Source organism: Lissotriton vulgaris, chromosome 8 (genome assembly GCF_964263255.1).
Source record: "Lissotriton vulgaris chromosome 8, aLisVul1.2, whole genome shotgun sequence".
NCBI classification, from domain to species: Eukaryota; Metazoa; Chordata; class Amphibia; order Caudata; family Salamandridae; genus Lissotriton; species Lissotriton vulgaris.
This window is the reverse complement of record NC_141696.1, coordinates 1217491997-1217515699: the sequence shown is the minus strand read 5'-3', so window position 1 is coordinate 1217515699 and position 23703 is coordinate 1217491997. Positions and strand designations below refer to the sequence as shown.

At 45.9% G+C, this 23703-nt stretch overlaps 1 protein-coding gene across 7 annotated transcripts in view; it reads left to right on the top strand.

Annotated features, from left to right (window-relative positions):
• The window catches only part of NBEA (neurobeachin), a 1820918-nt gene that overhangs the window by 1230352 nt on the left and 566863 nt on the right, over window positions 1-23703 (top strand). The window lies entirely within an intron of this gene.

Genomic DNA, 23703 nt, shown 5'->3' with positions numbered 1-23703 from the left:
ATCTTTGTACTGGGGTGAATGTAAGACATTTTTCTGCATTCTGTCCATCAACTGTGTTTTTTGCAGTGTTTAATAATAGAGCCATACAAAATGTTCCCGCCTGTTCCGAATAGAAGCAGATATGCATCAAATAGTGCCCTTGGACATTTCAGACTTATCTGCTAGTTGTGAACCTCTAAAAATGTATACTTTACTGTGTGTGCTAATAGATGTAGACATCCCTTTATAATCTAGCCTTATTGCCTGCTACCAAGGACTATACCAGTTGTTAAAAGCCCCTATAACGAGGGTGAGGGCTTTTTCACTACAGGTGTAGCTTGAGGCAGAAGTGTTTTAAGGCTATTAGAGCATTTAGCCCACTGAGAATAGAATGTTCTAAATTAAAAAGGAAGACACAGAAAGTCTTGCATTGGAATGTTGAAGCAGAAGGCTTATACCGGCCATTATAAGCCCAGAGCCACTTTCTTGTCTTCAATGGAGCGCTCAACATTCCAATGTTCTAGTCTGCTGTAGCTGATTATACTGGTCATTAAAGGGCTGTCCAGCATTGAAGACCCAAGCCAAAGGCAAGGACCTTTAACAGGGGAACGACCCTTTAATGGCCATTATAGCCCAGCTACAGCGGGCTATAAAGCTATTAGAACATTCTACTGCATGAAGGCAGAACGTTCTAATTAAAAAACCCAAAGGTCTCTCACAACTCGGGGGGGTTGAAATCCCTTCGGCTCCGTAGTCTTTGTTCACAGCACTTGCTGTGAATGTTCTACAGCTAACAGCCGCGTGCAGGGCCACATCTATTCGCTTTTGAACATTCACAGCAAGAGCTCTATAAGGGTGCTGAAGTCAGCCCTTGGTTCTCCCCAGGTTGCTGAATTGCTTTTTGTAGTTCAGCCAAGCCAGGGGGACCCAGGAGCTGAGCAGCATTTACCCTTCCCACCTTCTGAAGCCCTAGTGACATTGAGCTACTGGAGAAGGAAAGGGTGATGACTGTGTGTGTGTTCTCCTGCACGGCATCTGCCTTTCGCTTTCCTCTGCTTAAATATTATATTTTCGAGAAGCAGAGGAAAGGTAGCTGTGTAGTAGGACATTGAACTGGTATAGGCCCGTTGCTCTCAACATTTCATATAGGCCACTGCGCTCCAACATCTTCAATGGAGCTCTCAAATGTCCAATGATCTAATAAAGTCTATCAAAGGCCATTCATATTGGATTGGTCACTGTTCAGATCCTCTGTTTCATAGCAATTTTTTGAATGCAGCAATAAATGTAATACATATTTTGATACATTATGCAAAATTTCAGAAAAGCTGCTAGAAGGCTGGAAGGTTGGGGATTTAAAGCTCACAGCACTTTCTTCCCTGTGGAAGTTTCATGACTTTAATGGGATAAATGTGGCAGTGTTAGACCTTGAATCTGATGGTCCTCAAATCACCTTCTTACTGAGTGCTGAAGCTGCTGATTGGATGAGTCATTATTCTTCCTCCTTCCCATGTGGTCCTCAGATGTGCTGAGACTTCACAAGTACTTTTATCATCCTTGGTGTGAGAGTTGTGAATTTATGGCAAGAGGTGAACTGAACTATGGCATCACTTGTGAGCCCTTCTCATTCTCCCGCCTGACAGCTCCCACTCCATGGGTCTACTCAGCAACTGAAGCATCCTTTGTTCTTCTTTATCATTGGTGCAGAATATTGCACATCGGTTTAGTTTTCCCCCATCTCCCGACATAAGTCCAATCCAAAAATTCTTTATTTCGGCCATTTGAGACCATAAAAGATTCATAAAAACATTTAAAACAGATAAAACATACAGTAAAATCAGGGCAGGGAGCAGCGTACAATCAGTTCGGTTCCAGGAAAGTCAGTGGAGCTATAGGCACAGTTAGCTACATTTCGTTACAGTCCAGTACATATTAGTAGGAAGTTAGCCTTTCAGTTTTTTTCCCCTTAACTGCCACATGGCCATTAAATACTTGGCAACTGCAAAAACTATATGGTGCATGCTACTTGTCTTCAGGATTCTATATGATTGTAAATAGTTTCTAATGCCCAAATTCCTGCACAGTGGTGCTAGCCAGTATTTCCTCGGTCTGTTGTAGGCAGGGCAAAAAAACAACACATGTAGTTCGCCCTCCTCATTCTCACTGCACCCAGGACAGTTTTTATCGTCCGACATTGTCCATTTACTAGTAAGGGCTTTAAGAGGCAGCGTTCCAAACCTCCATTGAATGAAAAGCTTCCTTGCAAGGATAGGAAATATGATGTCCATAAAACCTTCAAAGTAAAAATAATTTTTGGTGGCCAAAAATTGTTCAGTTAGGGTGCCGAGTTTTGATGAGCACACGAGCGAGATTAGACTTTTATTCTTAAAAATCTTAGTAACCATCTTGCGTGACACCCCTTGGCAGCCTCTTTCGGGACCGTCCCACAACTCAGGTAGTCCCAGGCGATAGAATTCTCGCTTAACATATGCCACCCATCGAATTCTGTCAGAGTGGTTTAAGTCCAGGATGTTCTTGAGATCTTGCCTGTAGTGGGAGAGTTCATCCGTGGTCTATAACCTGTGCCAAAACCTCAGTGGTTTTATGGCCAATTCGTCCCCTATTGAGGGGAGCCCCAGATCTAATCTCAGAGGTAACAAGGGTGTGCCTTGGGGAAGAGCCAACAAACGTCTAAGGAAGTTGTTTTCCACCTTGATGAGTTCTGTCCCAGCTTTGTGGCCCCATAGCTCACCACCGTCGGAAGAGGCTGCTCTGGCTTGAGTTTTGTACATCTCCAAGGCTGGACTAACAGGTTTGAAGGTTGATGAATTTGGAGACCTTCAAAATTGCTCCCACCATTTGGGATAGCTTTAAGCGGGATCTTGCTATCTGTGGACCCCAAGATAAGTTTTCCTGTAAAGTTACCCCCAAATACTGGAACATTCTAACCCTTTCCAGCCTTTCGGAACCCAGGGTTGGGTTTGGCCTAGTTGTTGAGGAGGGATTGAATACCATGAATTTGTTTTTTTCTGCGTTGATCTCCAGGCCATGTGCCTTGCAGAAATCCCCAAACCCATCCAGTATCTGTTGGATCCCCATCGGGGATTTGGAGAGCAGGAGGGTATCATCGGCAAACATAATTGCTGGGACCCTCCTACCTGCCAACCTAGGAGCATCGTTGTCCCTAACATTATCAAGATGGAATATGACATTGTTAACAAAGAGGCAAAACAGGGTCGGTGCAAGGACGCACCCCTGTCTTACCCCCCTGTGAACTGGGAACCTAGAAGACAGCGCACCATCCCTCCCACACCTAACCTGGGCAAAATTGCCAACGTGAAGGCTGATTATTGCCTGTAGCAAATGTGGAGGAACGCCTAGCTCCTTAAGAACCTCCCATAATTTCCTGTGGGGTACCAAGTCGAATGCGGACTTCAGGTCCACAAACACCATGTAGAGACTCCCCCCTTCGATCACCACTGTTTTCCAGTAAAGAAGAACGAGGCGGAAAATCTGGTCCATGGTGGACGTGTTCTCCTGAAGCCCGCCTAGAGGGGACTAAGAGTCGCATTGTCCTCCATCCAGTCAAGGAGATGGTCCAGGAGAAGGCGGGCAAAGAGTTTTTGGGGTACGTCTATGAGACTGATGGGCCTGTAGTTGGCTGGAAGCAGAGGAGAGCCCTTCTTAAAAATCAGAACTATCTCTGCCCCCAGCCAAGTGCAGGGGATCTCATTCCCTCCCAAAATGGAATTAAATATAACTTGGAAATAAGGACCCCAGATTTCTGGATGGTATCTAAACAAATCTCCTGGGAGTTTGTCGAGGCCAGGTGCCTTCCCCAGCGCCAATCTCTCCATGGCATTTACCACCTCACCCAGTGTAAATTCTAATTTGTCTGCGAACTCATGGGTGGTGTCGAGTGTTACCTCGTTGGCAAAAACAGGAGTATCTTGATGCAATTTGCTAAAATGAGATTCCCAGACTGAGGCAGCAATATTCGGCTCCACCGCTGATTTCAGCTCGCCTGTACCCGTATGGACAAGAGACCAGAATTTCCTTGAATCCCTGGTTTCTAATGCCAGGGATAGGTCCTGCCATCTATCCCAATCCCAATCTGACTTTGCCTGGGTGATGGCTTCCCTATATTTACGTCTCAACTCAAGTACCTTGTCCTTATTGGCACCAGACTTTATCATAAAAATTAGCTTGGTTTTAATCTTTTTACAGCTAGAATTGTACCAAGCTGAAGTTAATGTCCTCTTCTTCCTAGTCCCCACCTCAGGGTAAAAGACCTCTCCTAAACTTCCCACTAGATCTGCATGGATTTGGGCTAATTTCTCATTAAAATCGGTGGTTCTGGGTTTGCTGATTAGTTCATCCATTTCAACCAGCTTTGGGAGTGCCAGGACATAAATTTTAGTGATACACTCTGGTGAGGTGACCAGTTTCCCCCATCTTACCCTGCGTCTATTATTAGATAGAACTAAGTTCCCTGTGTCCTCACTTAGGTCTATACGTGGCGTCCCTACTTCTGGCCCAGGGTGTACCATATCTAAGCAAAGGGCATTATGGTCACTATCTAATCTTACAATTACCCTGAAATCCAAAACCTTGAGCCACATGCCTGTATCTACAAAAATGTAGTCCAAGCGAGACTCGTGGTCCTTTCTATTAAAGGTACACAATGAGGGGGTGTCAGATGGAGTGCGCCGGTTAGGGACGTAATCTGCACCGCTAGAGGGGGCCATGATTTCGGGTTGGGGGATTGGCAAGGGGGAATCCCCCAGTAATCATCCTCGGCAGTTAGAGCACCCTCCTTCAAGCCTTCCAATGGTTCAAAATGGCAGTTGAAATCACTGCCCATCAGTATTTTACAATTGACGGGTAATTGCCCCAGGAATAAAGATAGATCATCCAAAGTGGGTGATTCCAACGACACACTGACTGGGCGCGAATACACATTGACAATCGCCAGATTGAGGGCGTTTGGCCATTTAAGAAGAACACATTGAAGGTCCTCCGAGGAGGTTGGTATTTCCCCCGCACTGCAGCCAATGTGACTCGCCACCCAGACAGCAAGTCCACCGGAAAGCCTGCCTTTACCACTCCACCTGGCATGGGTATAGAAGGTAGCATAGCCCGCCCTGGGATAAATTTCCCTAGCCCAAGTCTCCTGAAAGAGACAGATGTCATTACTATCTATTAGGGTACCCCAGTCGTTGGAATCTAATTTATTGGCGATGCCTGCAACATTCCATGAAAGGACCTTCATAATTCCCGAGCCTGACTTAGGTGCCATTTCCCTCGCTTTCTCACCAACATTATCTGTAGATGGTGATAAAGGCCTATCCCGTAATGCTGCTTGGCCCTCAAAGACCCCCAAGTCAGTTATTTGAGATGTTGAATTACAATTAAATGATCCTAGGGGCGGGTTGGCGGGGTGGCCCAGGGTGCTAATGTTAGGTAAGCTCTCCGATGTTAATACAATAGGGCTACAGTTAATATTAGCAGTGGCAACTGTCCCTGTTTCCAGCAGAGCGATATGGGGGACCACCCCTTCACTGTCCCCAATACATGCACCTATCGGGAGTCAATCAACCTGGTCAAGGCAGCTATATCGATTAGCATGAACATAATTGCTGTATGCTGATATGTCATGACGAGGGGGCCTATACCTTGGCCCATCGATAGCAAATCTAACTCTAGTCCAGCCATCGTTAGCCCCCAAGGTCAAATTATCTCCACGTGGGTAGAAAAACGAGAGCGGGACCAGTTCTATAGATGTGTTCCCTGTACTCCCGAACCAGTTACATATATGTGGTATAATCTGGGAATTCTTAAATCTTACAAGGATACAATCTCCCCCCTTTTTCTTAACAGCATACCCTACCCATGGGACCCTCCTAACCATCCGTACTTCTCCTCTCAAATTCGGTGGTAAGGGCCGGTGAACATTCAACCAATTAATAACTTTATTGCGTAAGGAATCAAAAGATTCCACCGCATTGCCAGAATGCTCGGGTACCCCGGTCAGGATTACAGTATAGGCCGCTGCCTCCGGGGGCAGATTAACTACTTTTGGCCGGTTTGAGCTATTACTAGTCCGGGAAGGGCAGTCGGCCGTTACATTAGGCAGTTTTTCCTGCCTCGTTGCAGTGGTCGAAGTAGGCAACTTCGACCTTCTAGCAAGAGGCACCGGGGGGATTTGCCTTGGGAGAGGTAATGGGTCGGGTTGAGGAGGGGTGGCTGTGGGAACATTCACTGTGAGAGAGGAAGTGGGCTGAATTAGATTCACAGCAGTAGGAGCACTAGGTGGGAGTGGAATCCCACTATTTATCCCATTTACTCCGTTAGTGCTAGATCGCAGCCCTTGGTGGACGGTCTTACCCCCCGCTTAAATTTTCTATGGCTAGGAGTCTGGCATCGATACAGTCAAGCTTAACCAGCAGGGGCTCAAGCAAATGTTTAAGAATGTCAGTGAAAGAGTGAATAATATGGTCCGAGCTATTAGAGAATCCCTCTCCAAAGATGAACGGGCCAGGGGGCGGGGGTGTATGGGTGTGGACAGGGTGTAAAGGGCTCACAGGAGGAGATACTTCCGTGGTGTCAGTAGTGTTACCTATGGTGTTTAAGGTATGATCTACTTTTGCCCTCTTGGCACCCTTTGACAACCTAGGTCTTTTCCTTTTCTGGACTGCACCCTCCCTGAGGCCCCTAAGATGTGGTGCAGTAGAAACATCCCCCTCTACCCGGGTTGGAACTGTATGGGATGTTAAGGGAGGCGTCGACTCTTGCATAATCAGTAGTGAGTCACGATCTCTTTGTGAGTGAGATGGTGTCCTCAGCTGCTGCAGCACTGACTCTATTGTTTGGTCGATGCTATCCAGAAGGGATAGATGTGTAACATCCAGCAGTTCGGGGGATCTAACAAGCATGGGTGAGCCCGAAGGAACCAGCTCTAAACTTTCAAGCCCCTCTACTAACTGTTTTTCTGGGGCTGTGGGGCCACTGTTAACCACTGTATTTGCCTTAACAAAGAAACTATCAAGGGTACCAGTGACCAGGGCGGCCGCTTTGCTCCATGTCTCCCTTGATGCCATGTTGTTCAGCTCCTGCTGCAAGGAGCCTAGTCCTGGTAATGGAATTAATCAGCTGTAGGAAAACTTAGGGGGGTGGCCCGGTCCGGTCTCACCTGGGCTCTAACGGGCTACAACGGGCCCACCCTTGGCCCGGGCTTCTCCCGGGACGCTCCCACGCAGCGGCTGTAGGTTCTGCTAATATCGGATGTGGGCCGCGCAGGGGGCGGGGATAGCAGGGAGAGCGGGCCAGGTGTTGCGAGTTGGCCAGGCAGGGACTCCTGGTAGATGGAGTCCCCGCTATATCGCTCGCAGCCCTGCTACTATGCCCCAAAGTTCACCAGTCGCCGCAAACCTCCACTAGGTCCAGATGTCCCCCGCAGCCCTCCTTCGCGATGCGGGACCCGCGCATAAGTGGTACGATCAGCACCTACCTGTGCGAGAGCCTTACGCAATGGCAAAAGCTATTACATTAAAACATAAGGGCAACAAAGCTACTCTTCAAATTACGCGGGTTCCACTAATCACCTTAAAAACTTACTGTCATGCTGTGAAGCAAGAAAGCTGACCCTAAGCTGCACACACTGGTTCAGTGTTGATTTTCCAAACAGGTTGAATCATTTTATTTTACTATTCAAATTGACTCATCTAATTTCATTTAAATGTTGTTGAACCTCGTGATTAGTGTTTCCTGAGCTATGGGGCACACAAGAAATATTTTCTAGGAAGGCAGTCCATTTTTATGTATGAGATATGGGCCAAAGAAGAGGACTTGTAATCTACAATACACATAGTAGGCTCAAATTGGCTGGAATATTTGCTTGTGTTGTAACAGAAGATGGAAAATGAATGCATGTTTTAGCTGGAATTTTTATTGACAAAGTTATTGGTCAGGCAATAAGATTTTATGGAGGAAGTGAATGACGTGCAAGATGAGATGGAATCACACAGGATGTGCAACAACTTCAAATTGGCATGTATTTTAGAGTTAATAAAGGGTGGGGATACCATACAGCTATTCGTGGGAACAACTACGGGTCTACGGGCAGTTCATCAAATCAGCCCTAACTTTCTAAAAATGAGGCACGGTCTTTTTTATGACACTCTCTTCATCCTGGCAGGTAAAACTAGCCTTCTTCATCGCCTCTGCCTAGTTCAGGAACATTTCTAGGCCTTTGATTTCCATCCATTGCCAGCAGTCTCCTGAGAAATGCAGCAGAGGCTAACCTGAATGTTACACTTCTTCTGCTTTCATCACTCACACTGTGACTTCCATCAGAAGAGGAAGATGAATAGCATGGTGCCTGATGTATTACCGATCTCAAAGTCATGTAATATTAGTTGTAACTAAATGGTGCTAATTCTATTGATCTTTCTAGAATGAGCAGCTCAGTAAGCCTACCTGTGTTCATTCCTGTGAACTTTGAGGTGCACACAGAGCTTTGCAGTTGATGTATTTGCCATCTTACCTGTCTTATTGATGCCAATAGCATATCATGGAATACACGTTGGAATTTTTTTCCTCAAGGACCCTCTTTTAGCACACAAACCTACCCTTTCTACATAATATTGTCCCGAAGTCCCAAGCAACCCATTGAGCTCTATTGTGGGTTGCATTTCTATATTTTTTGCAATCTTTTCTGGCTTCTTACAACTCAACAATCCTTTTCCACTCTTGTAGCAGCTACTATCTTACTCTTATATTTTCTTCTGGTCAACCTATCTCTCTATTCGATATATTCATAAACTGACTTATTATTCTAGTACTGCCATCAAGTACATTTCTCTCTCTAGATCACACCATCTGGACTAACAACTTAGATGTTGTTTTAACCTCGATATGGTTCAGGCAGTCACAGAACCCACAGAAACGACCACATTCTTGAATGTATGTTTCCCCATAGCCACAATCTTTCATCCTTTTCCCCTTCTGTCTTGAAAGGGTGTTGGTGCCCATAATTTAGGGGACAGTTTGATGACCAGCGCAAACCCAGTGCACTTACAACAAAAGCCTCCTACGTTTAGCATTCCTCCATCTTCAGGGCAATGGATGTTGGCTGCTGTGGCAAAACGGAGCTGTAATAAATATCATTTTGAGTATAATCATCAACTTTCCGTCTCTTGATATTCAGTCAATGATAGGTTTGGAGTAGTTTTAAAGCTTTATTTTGCATTAAGAGATTAGTATTGTGTATGTCATTTTTATTCAGATTAATCCATTTACAGAAATATCAAGAAACGGTTTCATTAGAATTCGAATAATATAGACTGTGTGTTCCATTACAGAAATAGTCCCTATCTTAGTCTAAGAGTCCTAACCTAAATAGGACTCCATTAAGAGTTCTCTTGGAAAAATAACAATATTCTGGAGCATTTAGTTAGTCAAAGAATGAACTCCTCATAAAGAATAGTTCAAGAAACTCCACTGAGATCCCATCAAGTTGCAGTAGCAACTGTTAATTAAATCATGGATAATGAATTACATCAGTAGCTATGAACAACTGTAGGAAATTGCTGTTAGCAGTAGCATCCAGCAATCTGGCAAGAATAAGGAAAGAAATGCATTAAGAATCCAGGGTGAGGTGGCATGGAAAAGGAAGAATGGCTGACCCCTCTCTAACTAGGAACACGTATATACGAAAACCTAAAACATTTGCAACATTCAGTACGGCTCATCCAATGGAAATTGGTCTTCTGATAGTCTGTCGTCTCTCCTCCCATTTCCCACGGTAAACATTCACGCCAATGAGCAGTTATCTCAAAATTTCCAATGTGTCTTGCAGTAGATATATGAGGGATGGTTCTAATGAGAACCCATTAAGGCCTATTCTGTTAGCTGTTGTCAGTATCCCATTGTTTGGGGAAAGGGCTAGTCTAAAGCAATGAAACATTTCTATCAGCAAGTAGTTATGAGATCATGCTAACCAAATATCGTCAATAAGTTCAACATTGCTAATACTCTACTCATTATAAAATATAGCAGAATACATTATTGTAGTGAACTGATGAAATTACATGGTGTGAGAAAGCAAAAAAGTACATTTCTCTTAAAGCAGCACATTTTAAAGTGATGAACCATTTTACAGTTAGTGGATTAGATCAGCAGTTTCAGAGAGGCATTTTATTTTAATGTCTATCAGAAGTCGACAAAATATTTTTCAGGCCTAGTTGTAGAAGCACATTAGATATGAGAGCCTATTACTTATTCAAGCTGCATGTTTATTTTTTACACGTTCAAGAAAGCATCTCCTCCTATGGTTAAAGCTACATGGTTTATTAATCTCATTTTAAAGAACCATTTTCTATGTTTTTGTTTTCTCTTCTACAGATACTATAAAGTTAAACATGTTTTCTAAAGTAAGACACATTTTCTTCATCATTATCCAAGGCAAATTTTATGATTTTTTTTTTACTTTAACGGTTGTCATCAGCTTGTTTCATGGGGAGTCAGAACGTGTTGTTCACTTATACACAAAAGCTGGGAGTTGACATTGTGTTGTAAGTCAAGCGAATCCAGGGAATCTGCAACAGTGTTGCCTCTGTCATCAAAGCTGGAGAAGGGGGCGCTATTAGAGCAGTCTCTCCAAATTTAGCTGCAGCCATTAAGACATCTTCCAAAGAGATCTCTTCACCAAAGGCCGACTGCTCCTTGCTAGCAGTTTGAATACAATCCATTGTTATGTAGTTCCTATAAACCTATACAGGATCTGCGCATTTAGATAACATAGGCTGTAGGATTGGTGTCCAGGCTGATTCTAGACGCCCCTAGCGGGTATGTTTGCCTGTATACCAGCTAGCTCAGGGTGCAACTGTAAACCCCTCTTACCAAGGAGAGAATGGTTCTTTGCAGCAATCGAACATGGCAACTCTGCCCCATCAGGGATCGTGGAAACTACTGTACTTTTCGCTCAGTCACACGTGCTCACTTTGTCTCAGAGAGATACACAGAATAAGTGATAGGGACGTTTTCAATAGCATTTTATTGAACCAGCGTCATTCTAGTGTAAAATGGGTCTGTTGAAACAACCATAAGACAGAAACAGATGCAAATGATTATAAGCACCAACAGAGTAAAATTGTAGTAGATTTCTACCATAGTGCCAAGAAAATGAATACAGGCAAGCATGAAAATACATGACAGTAAATATGCGCACTCCTGCGATGAGGCCCTAACTAGATGTTTATAAGTGTACCTTGCATCTATGTAGGTGTAAAGCCAAGAATCCCTCTACGATAAAGTCAGTCCCATTACTGAAGTGAGAGAATGTTAGACCCCGTCTTGGTCTTGAGATGGACACCCTGCGAGGGATGTCAGACCACTGCGAGCTGGAGTGTCTGCATGCAGAAACCTTAGCGTCTCACATCAGTGGGTCAGCATAAAGTCCTTTTCTCCTCTGCCTACCTCAGCAAGATATGGTGTTTATACACCCACAGTGGTACCCTCAGGGGTTCTACCTTGCTGTGTCATGTTGGATTTAGGATGATGGAAGGAGTGACCCTTACATATAGTTATTATGCAGGAGATGGTAGTCCTGCTGAGTTTCCAAGAATCCTCATGCAAAATTAATGAGGCTAGTTTTCAGGGAAAACCCCACGACCTGTAGGCAATATCGTAACTAGGCAAAAGGTCAGTCCCAAGTATCGTTATGTAGTGTAATGGTAGGGGAGAATATAGGTGAAAGTTTAGGTTGCTACCTGAGCCTATATTGTGGTACCTATGGAACATAATACCATTGGCATGCCGGATTTGAGCAGCTTCAACATGGAGCGGTCAACCTATGGAATAGCAGGATGGCGAGCCATTGCCTGAAGGCTATCCCTGCCCTTCTTGATCTGATGTTGCTCCTGGATTTCTGTGTGGTGCCCCTTTGCTACATTACGGGTCCCCTCCTGCCCGCCATGGAGCGTACTTGCTGCTGCGGCACCATGTTGTGAGAAGTATTCCCTGATTCACTGGGCCGAAAATACAGTGTTGAAAACCTGTGCGAGCACCAAGACAAATTCGGAAGATCATAGAGCCGCCAGCTGCAAAGCTGCCACATCCATGTTCTGGAGCCGTTCCCATAAAGATGAGGAATTCACTCAGCGGGTGAAGATTAGCATTTACTCAGCCGGTGAGAGTCCGTGCACAAATTGCCTGGTGGTGCCACGATTGGTGGTGGTTAAGGAAGCACGGAGAGAGAGTGTGCTCTCAGCAGCCGGATCAGCCCACCATTTTTCTTTCCCAAAAAATGGGCTATATCTTCAAGGGGTGGAGAGATGGACTCATTTTTAATTAATTACACTTATAAAATAGATTATTAGTTGCATACCCTATGGGACTTCCCTTTCCCAAGAGATTATTCACATTAAAGTCATTTTGGGACTGAAGCGTGCAATAAAAATACCATTTTACCACAACAACACTCAAAATTGTGTTTTGGATGATCAGCAAGTGCCCAGTTGCTAAAATACATTTTGAGTCCTGAGAACAAAAAGTATTTAAGCTTTCATCCAGAGCTGTATGTTTCATTTAAAGACCAGTAGCCATATCTAATATTTTATTTTCTATTTTTTGTACAGCACAGGGTATTCTGGTGCTGGCCATTGAACTGAATGCGGTGAGAGTCAACTAGAAAGTTGGATGGAATAGGCGTGTCTTTAATTCTTTTCGAACTGTGGTAGATCAGAAAGGGAATGCAGATGTAGAGTGTTCATATGTTTTGGAGTGAGGACAGAAAATGCTTGGCCCTCCTTTTGTTGATATTTGGACAAGGGAACCTAAAAGAGTCAATGATTGGCTGAGGAAAGAGAACATCTAGAAGGTTGTTTGATGAATTTAAGTTTTGGTAACAAAGGTGCTATTCTTTAAAATTAATTCAGAGTATTTAAATGTAATAAAGAGACACATTGTTTTGTTATAATGTAGTCAGGGCCAGAGGAATAATGTGGTTGTGGAAGACCAAATGATGTGTCAGGGTTAACAAAAGTAAGCAACAAGGTAAGGTAATTTATGAAGCTCATTCAGTGAATGCCTTATTTCTCTGTTTTGCCATTTCAACACACATTGATACAAAGGGATGCCAGTCCTTTAAGAAAGTATACATATTTGCCATATACCATATAAAAATTGTATTCAACAACAAATAAACACGTTGTTCTGCTTAGACGTAGAGATATACTGTTTTATTAAAGTTTTCCCTTGAGAATGCCAGACTAAACTCATTTATGTAATACTATGATGTACTCACAGAAAACAATTCTATAAGTACACACGTTGTGTGTATACTCTCCCTCTTTTTTATTCTGCTTGTTGCAATTATGTTTTAGAACTAGTCTTTACTCTTAGTTTTACTCTGTGCCCACACTATGGGACACTGACGTAACGAAACTCGAGGGGGCCTCCCTGCAGGGCACGTGGAGGGGCCCCCTCTGGGCTCTATCAGGAGCTCTGCAGCCAGAGTAATGTGCTGATGGGGCCCCTTGGGCCTTGGGGGGCCCCCTCACCGCTGGGGCTGCGGGGGCCTGTGGTACGCCCCTGCTATGCGAGTTTAAAAGCAACTCTTTCTAATAAGTAACAGAGTTGCAGAACACTATTTTACGTTATGTATGTATAATGCAAGTGTCTCCACGAGGCAAAGTAAGATTTAACACAGTGGATCTTAAATAGAAAACTAAAATGTTTGGGGCCTTTCTATACCTGAAATCAGTGGCATAGCAAGTTCAGGTGGTACCCGGTGTGGAACATTTCTTGTCACCGCCCCCCACATTGAAATTGTTAAAAGTAGGAAAAATAAGATATTGAAAGCTTTGCCTTTCTGTGTTTTTCTTTGCTGGGCACCACTCGTTTCAAATAATATTATTTTTTCCAAAAAAAAAGTGTTGTGAGCCCCAAAAAATTTTTTTATTTTATTTTTGCCATTTTGTCACCCCCCTCAGTGATGACACCCAGGGCGGCCTGCACCCACCGCACACCTCTCTGCCCTCTTCAACTATTTTCTGTTTTGAGAACAGTTTCTTTAGTATGACATGATTTCACACGGAGAAGGAAACAAAACGCTTTAATGACAAAGACCCCATCATTATTCCCACAATTTTTCAATTTTATTTAACTATGTCAATAATTTTTGGCCTGCCCCAGTCCATCCACTGGGACATTAATACTCTGGGTAAATATTTCACCTTGTTTTGCCTTGCAAGTGTCTCTCTCCGAGGCACAGTAAGAGTGAAGACAGCAGACCTAAAAAAGAGAAGTAAAATGTTTGGATTCTTTCTGTACTCTGAATGTCCTCTTGAACTAACTTCTGTTTTTAGACCTGGCACTTTAGTATGACATGATTTTGCATGAGTAATGAAACAAAACAGTCTAATGACAAAGAATCAATCATTACCGTCACCCTATTCCAATTACATTGAAATGTACAATATTTGTTTTTATTCCCCATGTCCCCACACCCCCTGTTTATCATTTGGGGACATCAGTACTGTCTGTCCAAATATTTCACCGCGTTTGTACCAGCTTAATACCTCAGTACAGCAGTCAACAAATAAAAAGAGATCCGTTAACCTTTGAAAAGCAACTGTCCCAAATCTGCACCGGGTGTTCCATTCATGTTATGGATTTTTTGTTATTAATTTGCTATAGAAACTGTATTGGTTAATATCTGCTAATTATGTGTCAGCTCGTAGAATATGTGTCATGTGCCTTTAATCGACACCCATGCAGAAAAAGCCACAACTACAAAATCCAGAGCCATGAACGAGGTTAATTTAGTTAAAGTTTTAATTCAGATATTGTTACAAAATTAATTAAACACGTTACATATTTTCCCTTCAAATCGACTCAACTTAGTAGTTGTATTTTGTAGTGTCAGTGAAATGGTTGTTTGATCCTCATTTAATACATCTACAGTGTGTTCTGAATATAACAAACCCTTCAGCTTCAATTAAACTTTGATTTATTTTAAATGAATGTGAATGAATTTCCCGGTTTTGATGATTACCTGAGTGCCAATGCAGACTTAACGTGACTCCAATTTGAGAGGACCAATACTTATTCCATCATTTAACCTGTGGACTACGTAGTTAGCTGTAAATTATCTGTGTGAGAGAGAGAGAGAGAGCGAGAGAGAGCGAGAGAGAGAGAAAATGAATGAATGAATGAATGAATGAGAATGAATTGGTACATACCTATATACCTGTGATTTGTATTTTATTGCAATGGTCATGGAATAAAACGTCCTGGATACTTAGTCATACGCTATCCGAACTTCATAATTGCTTTCTGTTAACTATTCTTGAACTGCAAATAATGAGCTCTCCCTCAAATGACAGGTTTTTCGAACCACTTGGTGATTCCAGAATGTTCGGGAAGCTAGGCCTTGAAGGAAATTGAGTCTCCAGCAGAATGCGCTATTGGTGGCGAAGAGCTCCTAACATCTTTGCCATTGGAATGCTACTGTAGCTAAACTCTGGACAGAAGTGGCGGGGCACGCGTTCGACGCACGCAATCGGGGTGTAAATAGGGTCGGACGGCTCTGGAATTTTGCGTAATGACGCAGCACTGAACTCCCCTCCAGAAGCTGAAGGCAATAGACAATAACACCCTGAAAGTCACCTGCTTGGGTGTGTCCAGCAGTCTTTAATCCATCGGATTGGACGGGGTACAGGCAACCAGTTTATAATAGGAAACCAAGATAATATTCGACTGCTCAATGCGTTAACGTATTGTTTATCTCTAATTTTTGGAAAATAGGCGCGTACTATGTAGTATCAAAATTATAAAGACAGTACACAGCCGTGTGCATCTTTAGTTGAGACAGAAAAGTGAAAACTCCAATGTAAAGGGTGTAGTAATCTTTCTGAACCGTTCCAAGTGAGTTTCGAAAACAAATAGCGTCGGTTCTTAAGTGGTTTATAGTCGGAGAGATGGCTTTCGAAATCTAGTTAGGCTTAAACATCTCTAGAAAAGATGTAAACTTTGCCGAAAGTAGTTGTGTTTAACGGACGATAAGATTTATTCAGACGTGAAATTAATTATGCGCCGAAAACATTTCTAGATCTCCATTGGCTTTCACTGTAAAAATGTTCTTCTTATAACGTTTGTTGTTGGTGTTTTTGGGCGGAAAAAAAAGATAAGTAAATAACGGGAATTAAAGTTTTATTATTTTGCCCCGGTGGAGCTGCTGTGTCCGCGTGACTACTTTTTTGAATTAAAATAGTTTAGTGAAAGCGTTTATTCCGGTCTTGTTATGCTACAATAAGCTTCGGTGACATGATAATAAACTAGAAGCTAGCATACGAGGAATGCCGAAATATCTCCAGAACCTTGAGGTGGCATTTTTGGGCCATCTTCCCTTGAAATATGGGCAATGAATGTGTCCTTGTGTAACGTAACCGGTGCTGATGTAAAGTGCTCCAATAACTTCGGGTCGAGTTCGCGCTAAAAAATCTGCAAAAAAAATGACAGTACCCAAACCGTACTATAAATATTGTGCCCTCCCTTTCACTCACTAGTTTCTTTGTTCCGTTCTCTCTTTATATCGGGAGGAGGACGATGGGAGGTGGTGAATTTGTAGTCATTATTTGTAGATATCAGTGTTGTTTAATGTTTAGAATTTTCCAGTTTCCCCTGTATTTCCACACGTGTATAGGACGGGTGGATTCAAAATTACGGTTTCCTGATTGAAACAAAAATCAGTTAAAAATGTGGCGGGGATTCTTGTTTTTCACGGTTACATAACACTTAGAAGTAAATGTAATTAAGAAATGATCTATGGTGGTAAGTGCGCTCGACACACTTGAACGTGGCCCCCGGGTGCACTTACACCAAGCGCCACTGTCCTGCGTGCAGTCCCCTGCTTCAGATAAAGCCAGATACGGCTTTCCGGTGTAATAATCATGTACAAAGGCCGTTGCTCGGGTTTCTTGGGCTGTGCGGTTTGCCGGCTTGTGTGTGCTTGCCTGCGACTGGGGCCTGGTCCCTGGGCAGTGGGTCCGGTTATTTAACCGATGTGCAGTGTGTTGTCGTAAATGTCCAAGGCGCTTGACGGACAGGTCCCAGTGCATAATACCAACCAAGGTACTAGTTTGGCCTCTGCTGCCAGAGATGACAATAAAGGCCACCCCGCCCGTTACACCGCCTCACCCCTGAGTTGCCAGCACCCGTGCCCCCTCTGTCCCGTGTTCTGTCGCTTAGCTTGAATGCAACCTGTGTGATTTATAAAACTCTACATTTAGGATGCAGAAATATGCCCCGTTGCATCCAGGCCCCCTAGGGGCTCTTGGGTCCCAGGAGTTGGTCCACGCTGGGAGATTCCACACCATAGCTTCAGATTAAGGATTGTCCTTTGGAGTACGCGGGCGTGGGCGCGTGCATGCGTGTGTATGCGTGTCCCCCATTTTAGAGATCCTGACTACACTGGACACAGAAACATCTCCCCTCAGTGCTGCCGGTCTGGGCTCGCTGTGGAATATTTAGAGGCCCAGGATACCTGGATGATAGCAGGGTCTGAGCCCCGTTGCCTCACTTCCAGTTCCCCCTACTCTTTCCACGTTTTGATCAGTCTTACAATTATTCACGGTTCGCCCTGCCTGTTATGCCCGCGCCCCACACTTGGTTCTGCTTGAATCGTAGCCCACACCCCGCTTTCCCTGCCTGCTCTTCGGGTTTGTCTGTTTTTGCGTCCTTTCTGCCTGAACCGCTCCTCGTCTTTGCGCGCCTGTTTCTGCTACTCTTCTAGGCCTGTCAGTAATTGCGACTCTGCTCTGCCTGTATCTGCGCACTCTCCTCTGCCTGTATGTATCTGCGCACTCTCCTCTGCCTGTATGTATCTGTGTACTCTCCTCTGCCTGCCTGTATCTGTGTACTCTCCTCTGCCTGCCTGTATCTGCCCAATCTCCCCTGTATCAGCGCGTTTTGCTCTGTCTGTGCGCGCTCCTCTCTGCTTGTCTCTGCGCTCTCCTCTATGCCTGTATCTATGCATTCGGCTCTGCTTGCCTGTACCCGCGCTGCTCTGTCTGCACCTTACCACTCGGTTCTTGCTGCCTGTATCTTTTCACTCTGCTCTGTCTGCTTGTACCTGTCCACTCTGCTCTGCCCACTTGTACGTGTGCTGCTCTGCCTTGCTGTGCCTACGCTCCCTCTGACTGTACCCGCGTAGCCGGCTCGGTCTGCCTGTGTCCCCACACTCCTGGGGCCCCACACTCGCTTAGTGAGAGGACTTCGGGGGTACCGACAGTCCGAAGTATCTGGGGAGGGCGGGTCTAGGTACAGTAGCTGCCCAGAGAGTGGGCGGCGCCTCGCAGGGATGAGTGATTGACAGGTGTGCGCTGGAGTCCCCGGTGCAGGAGCCGGTGCTTCCAGATGTCGCTTCCAGTCCTTGTCCACTCGGGGGAGGCGCGCAGTGAAGCTGTTGCCCTGTCTCTTTTAGCCATGATTAGTGAATAACACCCCGTGCAATGGGGGCATTAAGAGCTAACCCCCGCCTCTCTCGCTGAAGTGGATAAACTCCGTAACTCTAGGAGGCTGCCTCGGTACCCCCGGGCCTCCTAGAATAAAAGAGACACCCTGTTTAATAAAAACGGGCTCCTGGGACGACGTGAAGCCTTGCAAAGTGCCAGGGAGTAAGATGCCAATACGGGCTGCTAAGTCTGCTTTGTGGATTTAGGAGGCCGGGCTTAGGGACGTAGTGAAGAACAATATTTTGGAGTATAATACTTTATCACTAGCGAAATATGCGGCGGGATATTTCGGTGCCAAACGACAGTCACAGTAAAGACAACTCTCTGCAGGGCGCGTGTGCTTCGGCTGGTTCGACACTGATAACAATGAAGTGCTGCAGAATATGCTGTACCTGGTGCCCTGGGCAGGGTGCTAAAATATGCACTTGTTAGAACTCTGATTTGCATTTTACATGAGGAATATCGGCAATACCGCGGTCGCGTGGGCCACAAAGACCACTTCAATGATGTTTGCAATGTTCGGGGCACGCGCCCTGGTCCTGGGTGAATGTTGGCTGCTGTTGTAACGTTTGGGCACAGGTAGTTTGGCGGACTTAATATTCTGTGCCAAAACGAAGGGACCTTGTTGTGGCTTTCTCCTCCACGTCTGACGTGTGTGTTTTGACATTAGGGTGCATGCACACTTCCTCCCACTCTGAAGTGTGCATTACTTGGGACAGGCGTGAATCGCGTAGGCCAGGACTTGAGAGCTATGTAGTGAAAGTGACGCGATATTCAAATGAATGGACATACGCACAGGAAGGTGGGCCCGTTGCAGTGTCTCACGCATGCACCATGATCATTATTGTAAGTTTACGACGCGTGTCGTATATTCGACACGAACAGCGTAAGCAGTTCTTTGCATTTACGCATTGTCTCGCGGCGTCGGTCCAAAACGGGATATATATATATATATATATATATATATATATATCACAATAATGTCTCAAATACGGTACCTCCCAATCATTAACAACCAATCTAGCCAATTACTCTCTGGCGCCCTGAAAGCGTCTCTGCGACTAGAATCCGTGCAAATCATCGGTCCAAATATGCTATAACGTGCACTTCGTCCGTCCAGTGCCGGGAAACCCTTTTTGGGTAGCTGTTGCGCTCTATAAGTTTAATAAATAAATACATAAATAATCACCGAGCGCTGGGAGAAGCGCCCCAGAGGCCTGGGGTGCGGGAAGGGAGCGGCATGGGGTGTGTAGAGATGGCCGAGGGAGACAGGCTGCCCTCGTCTTAAGTGATGGGCATGTGGTGAGACATTCTGCCCTCGTCTGAACGGATGTCCACGGGGTCTGTGGGTGAGACAGGCCAGCCACATCTGAACCATCGGAGGCTGCCGGAGACCCGCTGCCCTCATATACAGAGGTGCAGAGTGGCGTGTGAAGGAGATAGGGGGGTGTTCCTCGCCGGAAGTGATGCCCAGTACGTCTGTGGGTGAGACATGCTATTCCTCGTCCCCAGCGCGTTTTGTGGGTAAGACGAGATGTTTTCATATGAAAAGAGGCATAATGAGGTCCGTGCGGATGGGGGTGGTGTCTCCACATAAACACAGGCCCAGGGAATCTGTGAGGGACACAGGCTGGCCTAACACGAACAGAGGGGGCCAGGGGGAGGGCGGGGCTTCTCTGCGCAAAATAGGCTGCCCTCGGCTGAACTGGAGCCCAGCGGGTCTGTGGGTGAGACATCCAGTACGCAGAACTGAAGGTCAACCGGTGCTGTAGTGGGACAAGTTTTCTTCACACGAACAAAGACCCAGATGCGTCAGTGCGGAAGACGAGCTGTCTTCGTGTAAACAGGGGCCCGAAGAGTTCTGTGCAGGAGACAAGCTGCCCTCAGGCCAACTGAGGAGCAAAGATGGCCGTGCGGAAGACACGCTATCTTTATATGAAGAAAGCGAAAGGTCCGCGCCGGACACATGCGACTTTCATGCGAAGAGAGGAGCAAAAATGGCTGTGCGGAAGACAGCGGTCTTTATATGAGCAGAGGCCTAAAGAGGTCTGTGCGGGAGACAAGCAGCCCTGATATGGACGCAGGCCTGTGAAGGAGACACGCCCCCCTCATGTGAATAGAGGCCCACTGGAGTCTGAGCGCGAGACTCGCAGCCCTAGTATTACCAGAGGCCTAGGGAGGCCGGCGCAGGACACCAACAGCCGTCCTTCGGACGAGGGCCAGTGCGGAAGTCCAGCTGCCCTCCTATAGAGGCCCAGTGGGGTGTGTGAGGGGCCGTTTTCCTCATTTCAAGAGGACTAGACGTGTGTGTGAGGGTGGCACGTCGCCCACATGTGAGCAGAGCCTCATGGGAGTCTGTGCGCGAGACAGTCTCCAGAGGCCTGTTAACAGTATTGCCATTACCAGAGGCCTACGAAAGGTATGTGAGGGGACATGTTTTTCTCATTTGCATAAAGGACTAGCGGATGTGTGAGCAGAGGCCTATTGACGTCTGTGCGCTAGACAACCCGCCCTCGTATTACCAGTACCTAAGGAGGTCTGTGAGGGGACGCGTTTTCCTCATCTCAATCGAGGACCCGCAGTGGTCTGTGAGTGTGTCACGCCCCCTCGTGTGAGCAGAGGTCTGTGGGGGTCAGGGGAATTGAAACCCAAATCCTCTTGTAACTGCTGCCCGGGCACCGGCCGTAATTACTTGATCGGCCAGATTAAGATTGATGAAGCTTTAAAGTGGCGTTTGCGGATCGATGCCCCTGGCCCCCTGCTCCCGGAGGGCCCGAGGCGCACAACGTGGAGGCCCAGCACGTGACCCCGCGTCAGCTGACCAGGGAGGAGGTCAGAGGCCACCCCACTTATTAGTAGGTGGTTGAAATCACAAAGTTGGAAGAATGCACCCTGCATGGGCGAGAGCTCGGCAGCGGGAGGCAGGCGGGGCAAATGTCAGCCCTCGTTTTACGCCTGTTTGCTGGTAAATGAGTCCCAGACATGTCGACGGGAGAGGGCCGACCGCAGGCACAGCCAGGCGGGCACAGATACACTCTGGGAACACAACGCTGAACATCTTTGAGATATGTGCTTTGTAATCGGCATAGAGAGGGCGTGGAGACAAGGGACAAAATGGCGGGGCGCCCCATACTCTCCAAACACTATACAGCTGGGTGTTTTCGCTTTCGTGCTTTTCCACCAGCACGACACACACGCAGTATCAGCCTCACACCATACTCACCCTCTCACACACGGTGTCATACAGACCCAACACACGCACACTCGCTGTCTTTCTCGTTCACAAATACCAACAGCTATCTCACACAATGTTTCACACATGCTACTAGCGTCCAAGTGATTCAGTGACACACCTCAACAGGGTTTTCACGTGCCAATTACCACACTTGGTCACAAAATCAACCTGGCGATATAAGGCCGCCTCTGTGACATTTTCTATTGTGCTTTCGGTTTGTTTTAGGCCTGTGTTGATCATTGTCTTGTTGCAGGAATAAAAAGATGAAAGTGACATACGTTGGCTAGAGTATACTCTTCGTTGATAGGGTTTAGGTATCCTTTTGCACGAACGCGTGCATTTAATAGAGATTACTCAAAGGGCAGGGCTAGGACAATGCTTTTTATAGTTTCCGGAAAAACAACATCGATATGGTTATAATTATTAATTTGCTTTTACGCGAAAACTAAGTCTACTGCAACCATCGAGTAAGCGATACAAATCAGTTCAGAAGAACCAACCTTTGCGATTGAGCCAGTCTCCCATCCGTAGTTCGCCTGCTCTCCCCAAGTGTCACCTTATCATGTCCGCCATCTTGTCAGTTTGTTTGCCGTTAGATTCAACATGATACTAACGACTGCGACATTGTCTCAATACCTCATGTTTATTTTCTTTATATAAAGTCATCATTAAGGATTATCTTTCGGAGTTCAGAGGCATGAGGGGCAGCATTTTCTCACTCAGGAACTCTCACTAAAAGATTTTTGAAATACAGTTGTAAAAGAACTTGACACCCAAGTGTTACTAGTCTGAGACACTTGTACAGAGACAAAGAAAGGCATGCAGTGACCTACATAAATTGATCTGTGGTCTCCGGGAGCGGAAGAATATTGTGAAATGGTGCACACCTTTTAACAGAGAAGATGCGTGCATAGGGGGAGGGTGGGGTATTAACATTTTTTAAACATAAAACATGCTTAATAGTATAACAGGCTACAGAATACTATCAGCGGCCCATTTGAGGCTCCATAGACTCGAGTGGGCACACATTTCAGCAAAGGCTATCTGGCTGGACGCTGTTATATATTTGTAGGCTACAAACGAGGAAAGGCTCTCGCCCTCCAAATGTCAAGAGAGAAGTCTTACGTTTACTGCCATCCGGGCTGCGGACAACCGGGCCTTTCTTGACACCCCAGAGCCCGTGCTTCTTTGAGGGGTCGCCATTCTCTCCTTTAACAACCACAGTATTCTACATATTTTGCTCTTCGCGCGCACATTGCGACACTGACTCGCGTCATGAACACGCAGAGTTGGTGGGGAGCTGCTGGGGAATTTTATTGCCACGCGCATTTGTCTGTGTCTTCATGGTTGTTCTAAGGCTAGTTCTAAACTACAATAGGAGAACAATTCCTCAAAAGCAAGAGTTGACAATTATTAAAAGTACATGTTTTCCTTTTTTGTTTTTAGAGTAGCTGTGACATCCCAAAATGTTTGTGTCTGGCAAAGTGCACATGTCTGCAGCATTACTTGTGGTCTCGAAGAGGGTTTGCAATGTGTTACCCAAGCTCTTACGGGGACGTCTGTGTGCAGAGTCTGTGCTTCAGGACATTATTTGTGTGGTGTGACCTGCTCATCTACATGTATGTGAGGACTGTTAGCGGTCTGTGGGCCACACGGTGCAAGCATCGGTGGTACCCCCGATCCAGCAGGCCCGTGCCAGGGGGTGTGTCATGGCCTGCCACAGCCCGTGGGTTGTTTGGTAGGTGGCGGCGCCATGCTGCGGGTGGTGCTAAGGGCCTGGGGACGTACAGGTGGCACTGTGCCCCCCAGAGTGTTTGCTCGTGTCTCTGCTCTACCTGTGCATAGGCAGGCGGCCGCTTAAATCTGTGCCCTCCGTGAAGGTGGGTAGGTTGCCCCAAGCCACCATGAGTGCTCAGGTGAGTGCCCTCCATGGGGGTGATAGACTGGATAATGCCGGTGGGGCTGGTGACC